Consider the following 13,000-nt stretch of genomic DNA (forward strand, 5'->3'; position numbering starts at 1 on the left):
GCCTAAGGGGGAAGCTCTCTTAGTACCTGACTCTGTTCTTCTCAATCAAAAGGAAAATGCTCTTCCTCTCTTCACTCACCTTGAATGCCAGGAAGGCTGAGGAGTCACATTTCTTGAACATCTTTCATATTGTCATCATGCACAGTTTCTTATTTAAGTAAATTTTATTAGCGCTCACAACTGTCAAGGCAGGATTCTAGAGAATACAGCCTGGTGATTGTGTTACTGGCTTCAGTGTCACAACTTGATCAGTCACAGCTCTGCCATTTATTTATTAATAACACCACCTTGGGCAGCTTCCAAATCCTCTCAGCCTTCATTTCCTCACCTATGAAATGGGGGTGATGCTACCCATCCCTCAGGGTGAAAATTATGACCAATGAAATCATATCTGCATCAGTGTTTGTCACATGGTGAAATGCTAGTTGGCTACTGATTATTATTATGAGAAAACGAAAGCCTGTTTATTATGGCTTGTTCTTGGGACCCTAAGTTTTGTGCCAGCCTGCATCTATCACTGCCTGTCTCTGTGCTAGGGGTGGAGAAACACCACCTGCGGCTTCTCTGCTAACAACCCCGTGTGACTTGTTGGTCCTCAGTCACACCATGCTCCGGGCTGGCCACTCAGCATGTGCACTGGCTTTCCTCCAGAGCCATTTAGTTACTCGAAGCACAACCCACTCATAAATGAAGCAAAATGGAAGGCTGGGCATCCTGAGGATCTGGCGCCGGGCACTAGAAACTCAGACACTGACATTTCTCCCTCTCATCTCCCCAGAGCTGTTTCTCTTGGATTTTTTCAGACACCTGCTTCTGGCTTTCCCCTTGCTGCTGTCAGGCTGTCCTGCCTCACTGTGCTTGTGGCTGGCTTTACTGGCTTCTCCATTCGCTATCCACCTGAGACCGCTGGGTCCCCATTCCAGATTCTGAGGAGAGAGAGTCCAGATGGCTCAGCCCACCTCTGAAAGTGGCCACTGGTGGGCTGGTCAAGAGTCAAGGATGTTTCATGATGTTACAGCCCACCCCGTGAGATGGGGAGGGGGCAGAGTGCAGAGCAAGGGGGCCCAGACTGAGCAGACTCAACTGTCTGAAGATTCCACTTGGATGTCATTTTCTCCAGGAAGCCTTCTCTGACCCAGCCAAATAGACCTAGGGACAGCCTCCCCCTTGCTGCCCTTATCCTCGCACTCGCCTCTGTGACAGCCCTGCTCACGGTGGGCCGGGCTCTCCTCATCCCCAGGCTGTCTCCACACCAGGCTGTGTTTCCTGAGGGCAGGGACGTGACCAGTTCCTCTTCCTAAACCCAGCCTGTAGCCCAGGGCCTAATGCACAAGGAGCTGGGTGAATGTTTGTCAGGGGGATAGGCAAATAATGGCACTGCACAATGAGAAGTACTCCCCATTGACAGATGACAAGGTCCTGCCAAAAACCAGTTGTTCCTCCAACGCCCAGACCAAGGTGCGGTAAAGGTCAGCTCCAGTGGCCTCTTTTCAAGCACAGTCACCTTCTGTGCCTTTGATCCCAAACCCTTTCAGCCTGCTGTAGCTTCCCACTTAATAGCCATTCAGCACCCCATGCACTGATGCCAGCTGGCCTGGGGAAGATGAAAACTTTGGGGACTTAGTGAGCTATGGTGGCCCCTGTCCCCTCAGCACTTCAGCCTTCATCATCTGGGCTACGTAAGCCCACTGGGTGGTGTCAGGCTTACGCTTTCTGGGGAAAGGCTTACAGAAGCATTTTTGCTTTAGCTTTTTCCAGCTTCCAATCTGCTTTGGTTGACTGACCTAAAGATTACTCAGTGACTGTCCTCAGAAGCTGGACTCGCATCGCATCCCTGCCCTCACCCTCAGTCTCACCCCCAGTTCTGCCCAGCACAGCTAATGGCGTAGGACTGAGGCAGGCTGCCAAGCTGCAGCCAGCACAGGGGTGAAATTCCAGGGGCCTGGGTATGAATCCTCACCTTTCCACTGAAAAGCAGGGTGTCCAATGGACATGGGTGAAGGCTGGCTCACCTAGCACATTACAGTGTCACAGAGTAAAGTGCCAGTCCATCAGGTGTCATCAGCACCTGCCAGAGTGCCTGGCTCAGGGTTGGTACCCAGTAAATATTTGTCAAATGAACGAACGATGAATAGTCATTAAGAGCTTTAGGGGGAGGGAGGCCTGGATTTGAATCTTGATTCTTCCACTTCCAAGCAGCGTGCCCATGGGCAAATTACTTCACCCTGCCCAGAAATCTGGTCCTTCATCCTTGACTGGGGAGACCAGTGCCTACCTCACAGTTTGAGGCTAAATGTGAAGCACGTAGCACAGTGTCTGGCACAGAGCAAAAGTACTCAACAAATGCTAGCTGTTCTGAGAACTTTTATTAGTAATGAAGTAACTTTAAATAAATTGCTTGCTACCCACGGCTCAGTCTCTTCATTTATAAAGTGAAAATACCTCTGTCTGCTTTAGAGGGTTCTTACACGGAGCATCTGCACCTCTTGTATGGAGTCAGTGCTCAGTGAACAGTGGGTAATGTCTCTGTTACTGGAAGCCTTCAAGGGCTCAGACAATAAACACCCATCTGTCAGGAGCCATGTGCAGAAGGAAGGGTGCAGGCTTGGAGAGAGGCTTGACTGTAGCTACAGCAGCTTTTGTGGACAGGCATTACAGCACTCTGGGTTTTCTTTGCCTTTCACCCTGAAAGAACTTGGGCTTTCAAAGGGAAGCTAGTCTGTATTATCAGACTTCCACCTGGCAAGCTGCTCTTTTCAGCAGATAGGCTTTCATAATTCTCATGACCACATGCCAGCCCTTCTTTACCGAAAACCCCTTAATCCTTTGATCTTGTCTCAGTCACAAGAAATGATTGTCTGCTACCTTTGCCATACATGATTTACAGAGGATTACGGGGCAACAGCCTCAGTCCATCTCTAATCTTCCTCTCACCCATCAGCCAGTCACTTCCTAATGTGAAATCCCCCTAGTTGCCCTGGTCCCGGGAAAATATCCCCGGAGAAAAAAGAGCTAATAAGCAAGGTAGCCAGGGTGGAGGCAAGGAGCATCTCAGGGTGACAGGTTAAAATTAATATTGTGAAAGGAAAGGGGTGGGAGGAGAGAGCTAAGTATGGATACACTATATTGTGAATTTAAAGAAGACCAATCCTTGTGGTTTAAGGTAAGCAGAAACACACCTGAACTCATAGCTACACAGGACCTCACAGCTCCAAAGCCCTACACCTGCCATCCTGCCTGCCCTTGTGTCATCAGCTCTGTGAGTGGGCAGGGCAGGGACTGACAATCCCAGGTTACTGTGACAGAAATAGGAGCACAGGACGTGTGTCTTGCTTGAGGTTACGTGGGAAGCAAATGGCATCTTCAGACAGGACCTCTAGTTCTTTGGATAGGGCCGAGCTCTTCTGGCAGAAAGAACAAGGGCTAAGAAATGACAGATCCAGTGTGCTGATCACTTGCCTGTCTGTTCCACCTTCATTCTCTGCCTGTGTGTGACAGGGACTGAGCACACACTTGCAAACTCTACTCCCTTCTGCCTTGGCTCAGACAGTGGGAGGCACTGGTTGTAGATTGGATGGCAGGACAAAAAATAAATTGGAGTACTTCTCCCCTCTACCCTGCTTTTAGTTGTGGCTCTGGCAGTAGCTTCAAATCCTCTGTGGACTCAACTCCTGTCAGATGGCTCCTTTTTCCATGGCCATAGCCCTCCAGGGCAGCTCGGCCATAGTCGTAGCTACCTCCAAACTGCCCCACCTCCTGGGTGCTGGACACAATAGCTCCTTTTGTCCATCTGACCCCAGGGCTGGTATCAGCTTCCTGCTCTTGCTTATCTATGGATAATTTCCTTTTTCCTTGGAAGTTTAGCTTTCCCAGTATCATTGTAATTTCCCTCATATAAATTCCCTCTTGGAGTAGCTGGCAGGTGCTCAATTTGTTTGACTGGCCCTTGACTGAGCTTCTGTTTGAAACCTGGCTCCATGGTATATTATAAATATAACTTTGGACCAGCCTCTTATCCTGTAGAGCCTCAACTTATTCACCTGTAAAATGGGGGTTTTAGAATTAGAGATTATATATGTAGAGAACCTTACAGGGATCTTGGCATGTAAGAGATTTAATGAGTGACAGCTCTTAGTATTTTATTGCAAGTCAGTGATGAAAAGATTGAGGATCTCACAAGGAAGGAGTCCAGTCTTTTTATTTTCAACTTCCACTGCGATGCCACATATGAGATAGGTGCTTAATAATGTCTGTCTACTGAATGAATTGGATAGATTCAAAGATTCTGCCAACATTATTCAAAGATTTCTAACAGAGGATTCGTTTCCTAGATTATTCTAGTGGAGTTATATAACTTTTTCCACATTGGAAGCGTATTGTAATTGTTAATTGCCATTAGTTGAGCAAACAGAAAATACCACGGGAACCTTTAGAAGAGCAGCAATAAGTTGTTTTTTTTGTCACTGGCTTCTTCCCCAAACTAGTTGTTTAAAGCTGACCCCTTTAAGAGTTCGTGGGGATCATGGGCACACCCCATGTGCACAGACTGTTCCGAGAACTCTTGAAGGAGTGGCCAGGTGGTCTTCACTTTGGGTGGGGAATTGTAAGGCTTCACTAGTTACACTTGCTCAAAGTGTAAAACCTTGGGTGGGCCTGTTGAACATGGAGAAATCTCTATGTGTAAATATTTATGGATTAGGAATCAAATATCAAATATTTACTTCAGCTTCTTGGAATTATAAATGATTTAATAAATTCTATGGGGAGTTGGAATGGCTTTGGTTTAGAACCCATTCTTACATTTAATTGTTTCCCTAACCTTACTCTCTTATAACCCAGAGGCGTGCGGAAACTTGGGATGCCTGTGCAAGAGCCAGGGAGCTAAGCTTTAAAATTGGGGTTTGGTTAATTCTTCTACTGCTTCCTACTGTGTGACATTGTCTGTGTGTTGCAACTGGCATTTGCTGACAGGGCTGCAGTTGAGAACTGCAATTGTCAACCTGCAGTATATAGTTCACCCACCTGGAAAACTGGTTAAGAAACACAGGTACCACGGCCTTTGCCCAGATCTAATAAATGGGAATCTCCAGAGATGGGCTGGGCATCTGTATGTGTCAGAAGCTTGGACTGGGACCCACTGGAGTCTTTGCTCTATGGAGGTTGTCTGTGGGAGGGATCATGACTTCATAGAAAGCGTAAAGGCTTTGGAGTAAGACAAGCCTGGGTCTGAATCCCAGCTCTTATGATGAATAGCTATGAACCTTGGCGAATACCCTTCCCCTCCAAACTTCAGGGTCATCGTCTTTAAAACAGAGATAAAAGTACCTATCTGTATTAGTTACCTGATGCTGCTGTGGCTTAAAACAACAGAAATTTATTCTCCTAGAGTTCTGGGGCCAGAAGTACGCAGTCAGTATCACTGGACCAAAATCAAGCTGTGCTCCTTCCAGAGGCTCTCGTGGGGAGCCTTTTCCTTGCCTCTTCCAGGTTTCAGTGGCTGCTGGAATTCTGTGACTTGTGGCCACATCTTCCTCTGCTCTGTCTTCACTAGCCTTCTCCTCTGTATGCCTTCTGTAAGGACACTTGCCATTGGATTTCCAGAATTACCAGGATGATCTCATCTCAAGATCCTTAAATCAATTCCATCTGCAAAGACCCTCTCCCCTCCTATTTTTTCCAAATGAGGTCTCATTCACAGGATCCAAGGATTAGGATGTGGGCATGTCTTTTGGGGGCCACTGCACTATCTAAAGGGCTGGTGCCCCCATCACTGACATCAGTTCTTATTGGTCAATACCCATGCCGTAAGTCTGCTTAGAGCACATCTACTTTGTGAGTTGTTGTGGATGTTAGGAATTATATGTGTGCCACTATGGGTCTGGGACATAGTAGGCCTTCAGTAAACTGTAGCTCCTTTTATTATAGCTTGCTAAGTACTTTCACGTTTTGCTCATCAATTATATGATAACTTATTCATCCATTCCTTCACTGTTCTTTTATTTATTTATTTAAATGATAGTTTATTGAGTTCTTGCCTGCCCTAGGTCAGTCACTAGCCAGGTCCTGAGGATACAAAATAGAAAATACAGATTCTTTCTAGAGACTCAAGCTGGTTATGGATATAGACAGGAGAAATCTGATAGTACAGTGTGATGAGTGCCTAAATGGAGGTATTTACCAGGAATTAAAGGGGGATGATAAAAGCACCTGGGAGATCAGAGAAAGCTAGAGGTAGAATTTGTGCTGGATCGTGCAGTTGGATTAGGAGTTTGTTAAAACAGAAGGAGGAAATGAATGCTCCACCTGAAATACTTTATGTATTGAGGCATAAGGAATCCTAACTAACTTTGGAGGAATGGTGAGCGATACAGAGTTCTGGAGCATGGGGCTCAAGTAAAGGAGCGGTGGAAATGAGGCAACCACAGGAAACAATGGCCAGATCTCATTTGATGCTCACGGAGGTCAGTATCAGTCCCGTTTTACTCAGGAAGAAATAACAGCTCAGAGAAATTAAGAAACTTGCCCAGCATCACAGACCTGGTTAGTAGAGGACTTGTGCCCAGTTTTCTGCCCTTGCCTCTGTCTGATAGCGTCTTGGAGAAGTTATCCCTAAAGTCCTTCTTCCACTGGGTGAGGATGATTCTTTCCTTGTTTTTCATCCCCTCTATTGGGAGCCCCTTGATTCCAGGGGCCATGCCTTGTGCCTAGCATGAGCCCTTGGTATCCAGCAGACACTGAGCAAATAGTCAGTAAGTGAATTTCATTGCAGTGGAAATTCTGACATCAGATTCTTTCTCAAGTCATCTCTGACCTCGAGCTTCTAGATTGAGTTTGTATACTTTGGAAGGTGAGATTTTCTTTGTGAGTCAAAACACATGGATAACACCTGGGACCTGCGGTTACTTATTTTTCTAGGTAGCAGGGGGGCATTTCCACACAGAGTCTGCTCTCCATCTGTCACATGCTTTTTTATTGGTTTATATGTGTGGATCTGTTTATGTTTTCCATCCACATGAATGCTGCTCTTTCAATAGTTCATAGAAACATCAAGCAAAATTAACCTACAACCAGAACTCAAACTTGACTAAAGCCAAACCCCTTGCCTGGGAGCATCTTTGTTATTGACAGCATCCGTTTGAGCTCTTTTTAGTGTGTTGTAAGTTCCGAATTCTCCTTTAAGATGAGCCAGATTGAGGAAATCATTAATCTGACAGTTGTGTAGATATAATTAAAGATATATGAATATAAAAATACCTGCTATCTCAAATTACTTCCTAAAAGAACAAGGAGCAAGGAGTGGGAGGGAGTGAATTCTATTTAAAATGTCAGATACAGATGTGTTAGGCTGGGTAGTCAAAGCGCTGTATGTCTGTCACTCATGAAAACTGACAGTTAGGTCCATAAATAGATTGTACAGTCTTCCATATGAGAACGTACATCCTTCACATCTCAAGTTCATAAAAATGAGAACCATGGACGGCAGTGGCTGACTTACAGGAAGGGAGAATGGATTGGGCAGGTAATGAATGAGATACTTAGAGCAAACCCATTGTGCCTGGGGGCTGGGTGAGAGGCTCAGGGGAGGAAGGGGGCTCACCAGTGGACCCAGAGGGCATGGTGTCCTGTCCTGGCTCTGCCACTCTCCACCGGTGGAAACACTGGCCAGTCTTGTCATCTCCCTGGGTCTGTTTCCCCATCGACAAAATGAAATTAATAATAGCAGTTGTTACTATTCCTATTCTGTAGGTTGTCGGGAAGATCAAATGAGGTTATAGTAAAACTCCCTGGAAACTAAAAAACACTGTCCATATGTGAGCTGTTGCTTTTTTCTTGCAAAGATTACTATTGTTGTTGATGTTGACAGCTGTGATATTCGTATATGTCTCAGGAACAGGGAGGGTAGGTGATCAGAAAATATGCTAAGACCGAGAGATCAGTGAATCAAAGAGAAATGCTGGGTAGTAAAACTGAACTTTCCTCACCTTCTGTAGCAGGAAACTCTGCCACAGTGAACGAGAGACTGAGTGGTCCATGGGGACAAGATCACAAGATCTGCGCTCGTGTCTAGGCTCCATGTCCAGATTCTCACTCTGTAGCAGTGCAGTCTTGTTCAAGGCACATGGCATCTCTGACCCTCAGTTTTCCTCTGCACAAAGTGGGGCAAATGATTATATAATCACCATTTCTACCTTCTTGTAAATGTGCATATGGAGACTATAATGCCAATAGGAAGTTTATGATTGAAAATATGATCATAATCAGATTGAAAAGGGGTCAGAGCATCCATTCTGTTATTCATTCATTCATCTTATTCAGTGATCATTTGTTTAATTTACTTATTTATTTATTTATTTATGTTTCCTGTTTATTATCTATCTCCCACTGATTGAATGTTAAGTTCCCCAAGGGCAGGAGTTCTTTGTGTGCTTTGTTCGTTGAAATGTCCCAAGTGCCTAAAGAGTTCCCTACAAAGAATAAGTGAACAATAAATATTTACTGAATGAAGTCTACTGGGGTACAAAAAAGAAGAAAAGGAACTATTTTCCTCCAAAGAACTAGGGGGCTGGAAAGGAGACACATAAACAGATGGGTCTGAGGCAAAATGCTAAGTGTGCCATGATACATACAAGGGATTGGGGAGCATAAAAGAAGATATTCTCCCAGCCCAAGTTGGCAAGAGGTTTAGGAGCTCTCAGGGAGCCTGTCATACTGATATCTGCAATCACACCTTGTGGTGTAGGGTAAAGAATATAAGTTTGAGTTTGAATATGGACTCCACCATCCAGCAGCTATGACCGTGAGTATGTTGCCTTGCCCCTTAGGGCCCCGCTTTCTTCTGAAAACAGTTTTACTGTGAAGATTTAATGAGATCATAAATATAACAAAAATTATTGGCCTAAGAGCTGGTTCTCAGTGAATGGCATCCAGCCTTCCTACCATTCCTTTATTCTTCTCTTCAATCCTGGAAAACATGCAACTGTTCCAGGTACTTTGCCTTTGAAATCTAATTTTGCTCCTAGAGTTCAAGAAGGATAGCATCTTATTACTTCTACTGCTGTGGCTTCTACCACTACTACTACTTCTCATACTACCACATTCTTACCACTACCACTGGTACCACCACCACCACCATTACTACAGACCTCTTCCTTGATGCAGTTACTGATGCAATTACAAAACTACCACCCCTGCCACCATTGCTATTCTGGTTAGTTTCCATCATTTAGCACTGAGTACAAATATTGCACTAGGCATTTTACATATATCATATCATTTAATCCTCATACCAACCCAAGGAAAGCAGTGGCATCTTCTCATTATAGATAATGAACATTAGGCTCTAAGGAATTCACTAAGTGTGCCAGTTTGGATGTATTGTGTCCCCCAGAATGCCATGTTCTTTGATGAAGTCTTGTGGGGGCAGAAGTATTAGTGTTGATTAGGTTGAAATCCTTCAATTGAGTGTTTCCAAGGAGATGTAACTCAATCAGCTGTGAGTGAGACATTTGATTGGATTATTTCCGTGAGATATGGACCCTGCCCATTCAGGATGGATCTTGATTTAATCACTGGAGTCCTATAAAAGAGCTCACAAGCAGAAGGACCTCAGAGCAGCTCGGAGAGACATTTTGGAGACGGCCACTGAAAGCAGACTTTTGCTGACACTTTGGGACTGCTAGCCCAGAATTTGCTCCAGAGAAGCTAAGAGAGGACAAAACATCCCAAGAGCAACACTTTGAAGAATGCACAGGAGCTGAGAGAGGAGCTGGAACACAACCCGGGATCAGCAGATGTCAGCCACTTGCCTTCCGAACTAACAGAGGTTTTCCGTATGCCATTGACCTTCCTTCAGTGAAGGTATACTTGTGTTGAAACCTTAATTTGGACATTTTCATGGTTTGTTTGTAACCAAATAAACCCCCTTTATAAAAGCCAATCCATTTCTGTTGTTTTGCATGACGGCAGCATTAGGAAACAGGAATACTACCTCATCTCAGGTCACCCTGCTATTAAGAGTCAGGTGCCAGCGGGAGACACTGCTAGTCCACATGCTCCATGAGGGAAGAGAACACCCGACACCCTACACCACCACACCCCTGATGCCTGGCACAACTGTGCACATGCTTGGTACATCAGTGGAGTTCATGGAGTTCTTCCTGGCCAATGGCATGGTTCTCAAGTCTACCTCGTTCTGAGACATCGGAGACGTGGTGCTTCACTTGGCACTATTGGGGTGTAGGACCCAATTTTCAGGATCAGGGAGTACTTCTATGGGACAGTCTCTTTTTAGAATCTGGCTGGGAGTGGAGATATGAGAATGGTGTGCTCCTTCCCATTGCACCCAAAGAAAGAGCTGTGAGATGCACTTCCCATTGCACCCAAAGAGTGAGCTGTGAGGTGCACTTCCCATTGCACCCAAAGAGTGAGCTGTGAGATGCACTTCCCATTGCACCCAAAGAAAGAGCTGTGAGATGCACAATTTTTTGTAGGTAGGCCTATTTTATTTATGTATTTGTAACACAATTTTTTTTAAGGATTTTTAGCTGTTTATTTCAATTTTTACAAAGAATCCAGGACAAAAAGGATTAGATCTATAAATGGTCATTGCCTACTGGAATTTAGTGCTTAATTGAAGATTTAAATTTTTAGACTTATGGAATAAATTTTTGTTGGTCTATCATAAATGATCAATGTGGGAATATACTTGGAATCTGTTTTTAGACTTCAGTACAGTGGTCACAGATGGCATTTCTAGTTATGATGAAAGGAGCATAACCTGTTTTTATTGATGACTGTGGAATTTGCATGCCCTCAAATTGCTGGGACAAAATGAACAGTGTAACACTAAAAGGACCTATTAGAATGTACATAGTCTGTACAATAAATACAAAAGAAAACTGCATAATTTCTGCTGGCTGGAATGTAGATCAGTCCTCACAATTCAGGCTGACAGTTGAGAAAAAACTTTAAGGATACGTCTTGGAACATGTCCTATTTCATTCTCCTAATATTAGTTCATGCTTGTCTTCTGGCCTGGGCTTCTCTAAGCATTTATGGTTTCAACATTGTGGAGTTCATCTTATATATGTGAACCATCATATTTTATTCTCTAAAGTCTTAGATGCTTTATGGTATGTAATGCAATTTTATTGAGATATATTCATATAACCTACAGTCATCCAAAGTGTACAATCAGTTGTTCACACTGTCATCATATAGTTGTGCATTCATCACCACAATCAATTTTTGAACGTTTTCGTTACTCCAAAATAAAATGAAAATAAAAATAAAAAAGAACACCCTAAACATCCCCTACCCTCCATTCCCCCTTATTACTCATTTACATTTTGTCCTCATTTTTCTACTCAACTGTCCATACATTGGATAAAGGGAGTGTGAGCCACAAGGTTTTCACAATCACAGTCACACCGTACAAGCTGTGTAGTTATACAGTTATCTTCAAGAATCAAGGCTACTGGGTTGCAGTTCAACAGTTTCAGATATTTCCTTCTAGGTATTCTAATAAACTAAAAACTAAAAAGGGACATCTATATAATGCATAAGAATAACCTCCAGAATGACCTCATGACTCCATTTGAAATCTCTCAGCCACTGGAACTTTATTTTGTTTCATTTCTCTTCCCCCTTTTGGTCCAGAAGTCTTTCTCAATCATGCAATGCCAGGTACAGGCTCATCCCTGAGAGTCATGTCCCGTGTTGCTAGGGAGATTTACATTCCTGGGAGTCATGTCCCACGTAGGGAGGAGGGCAGTGTGTCTACCTGCTGAGCTGACTTAGAGAGAGAAGCCACATCTCTTAGAGAGCAAGAAATGAGGTTCTCTAGGGGTGACTCTTAGGCACGATTATAAGTAGGCTTAGTCTTTCCCTTGCAGTAACAAGCTTTATAAGGGCAAGCCCCAAGATTGAAGGCTCAGCCTACTAAATTGATAGTCCCCAATGTTTGCGAGACTATAAAGAATTCCCCAGGTGGATAAATTTAATATTTCCACATTTCCCCCCAGTCCCTCAAGAGGACTTTGCAAATACTTTTTTATTCTCTTCCCAGATTACTCAGGGATATATCAGGGCTTCACACTAGCCTATACAAACCAACCAGATCTCACTCCCTATTCAAGATTCCATATAATTTTGGTGTTTGAAAAAACTGACCATACATGTTAAATTATATAGTGTGCTACAGAAAATATAGATTTTGCACCAAATAAACATCTCTTCCTTTGGTCTCATACAGAATTTGAAGTTTGAAAGCACGGTCAATATCATCCTTTACCCTTTAGTCTGATTTACCTTAGTCCTAACCAAGTCCATTTCATTCATATCTCTAATTGAAGTCTGATCTCTTTTTCAGCTTCTTTAACAGTTGCTATATGGGGAAATGCTGACATTCACAGCTGCCAAACTCTGGCTCTGAGTCTTAGGTGTCACACAGATACCTGAAGTTCCAGGGACTGACCAGGTTATACACAAAGAGCTCAGCATCTCAGAATTTAGAAATAACCATTAGAATTTAGAAATAGATGTGACTGCTGTAAGAGCTTACAATCTAAGAACCTTTACAATAAGCCTTCCTCTGATAACCTATGCTCTCAGACTGAATTCTCAGGTTTTGCACATTAGAGTTAGTCCATATTAGTGAGGCATTATAATGTTTGTCCTTTCGTTTCTGTCTTAATTGACTCAGTATAGTGTCCTCAAGATCCATTTGCCTAGTTGCATGCCTCAGAACCTCATTTCTTCTTGCAGCCGCTCAATATTCCATTGTATGCATACAGCACAGTTCACCATTCTGTTCATCAGTTGATGCACCGTTAGGCCACTTCATCCACTGCAAATCATGAATAATGCTGCCATAAACACCAGTGTGCAAATGTCTATCCGTGCCCCCACTTTCAGTTCTTCCAAGTATATACCCAATAACGGGGTTGCAGGACCATATGGTAACCCCATACTTAGCTTCCTGTGGAACTACCACACTGCC

At 43.8% G+C, this 13,000-nt stretch overlaps 1 protein-coding gene across 3 annotated transcripts in view; it reads left to right on the forward strand.

Moving 5' to 3' along the window:
- DAB1 (DAB adaptor protein 1) overlaps positions 1-13,000 on the forward strand; it is a 1,206,834-nt gene that overhangs the window by 943,838 nt on the left and 249,996 nt on the right. The window lies entirely within an intron of this gene.

Source organism: Choloepus didactylus, chromosome 2, assembly GCF_015220235.1.
Source record: "Choloepus didactylus isolate mChoDid1 chromosome 2, mChoDid1.pri, whole genome shotgun sequence".
Classification (NCBI taxonomy): Eukaryota; Metazoa; Chordata; class Mammalia; order Pilosa; family Megalonychidae; genus Choloepus; species Choloepus didactylus.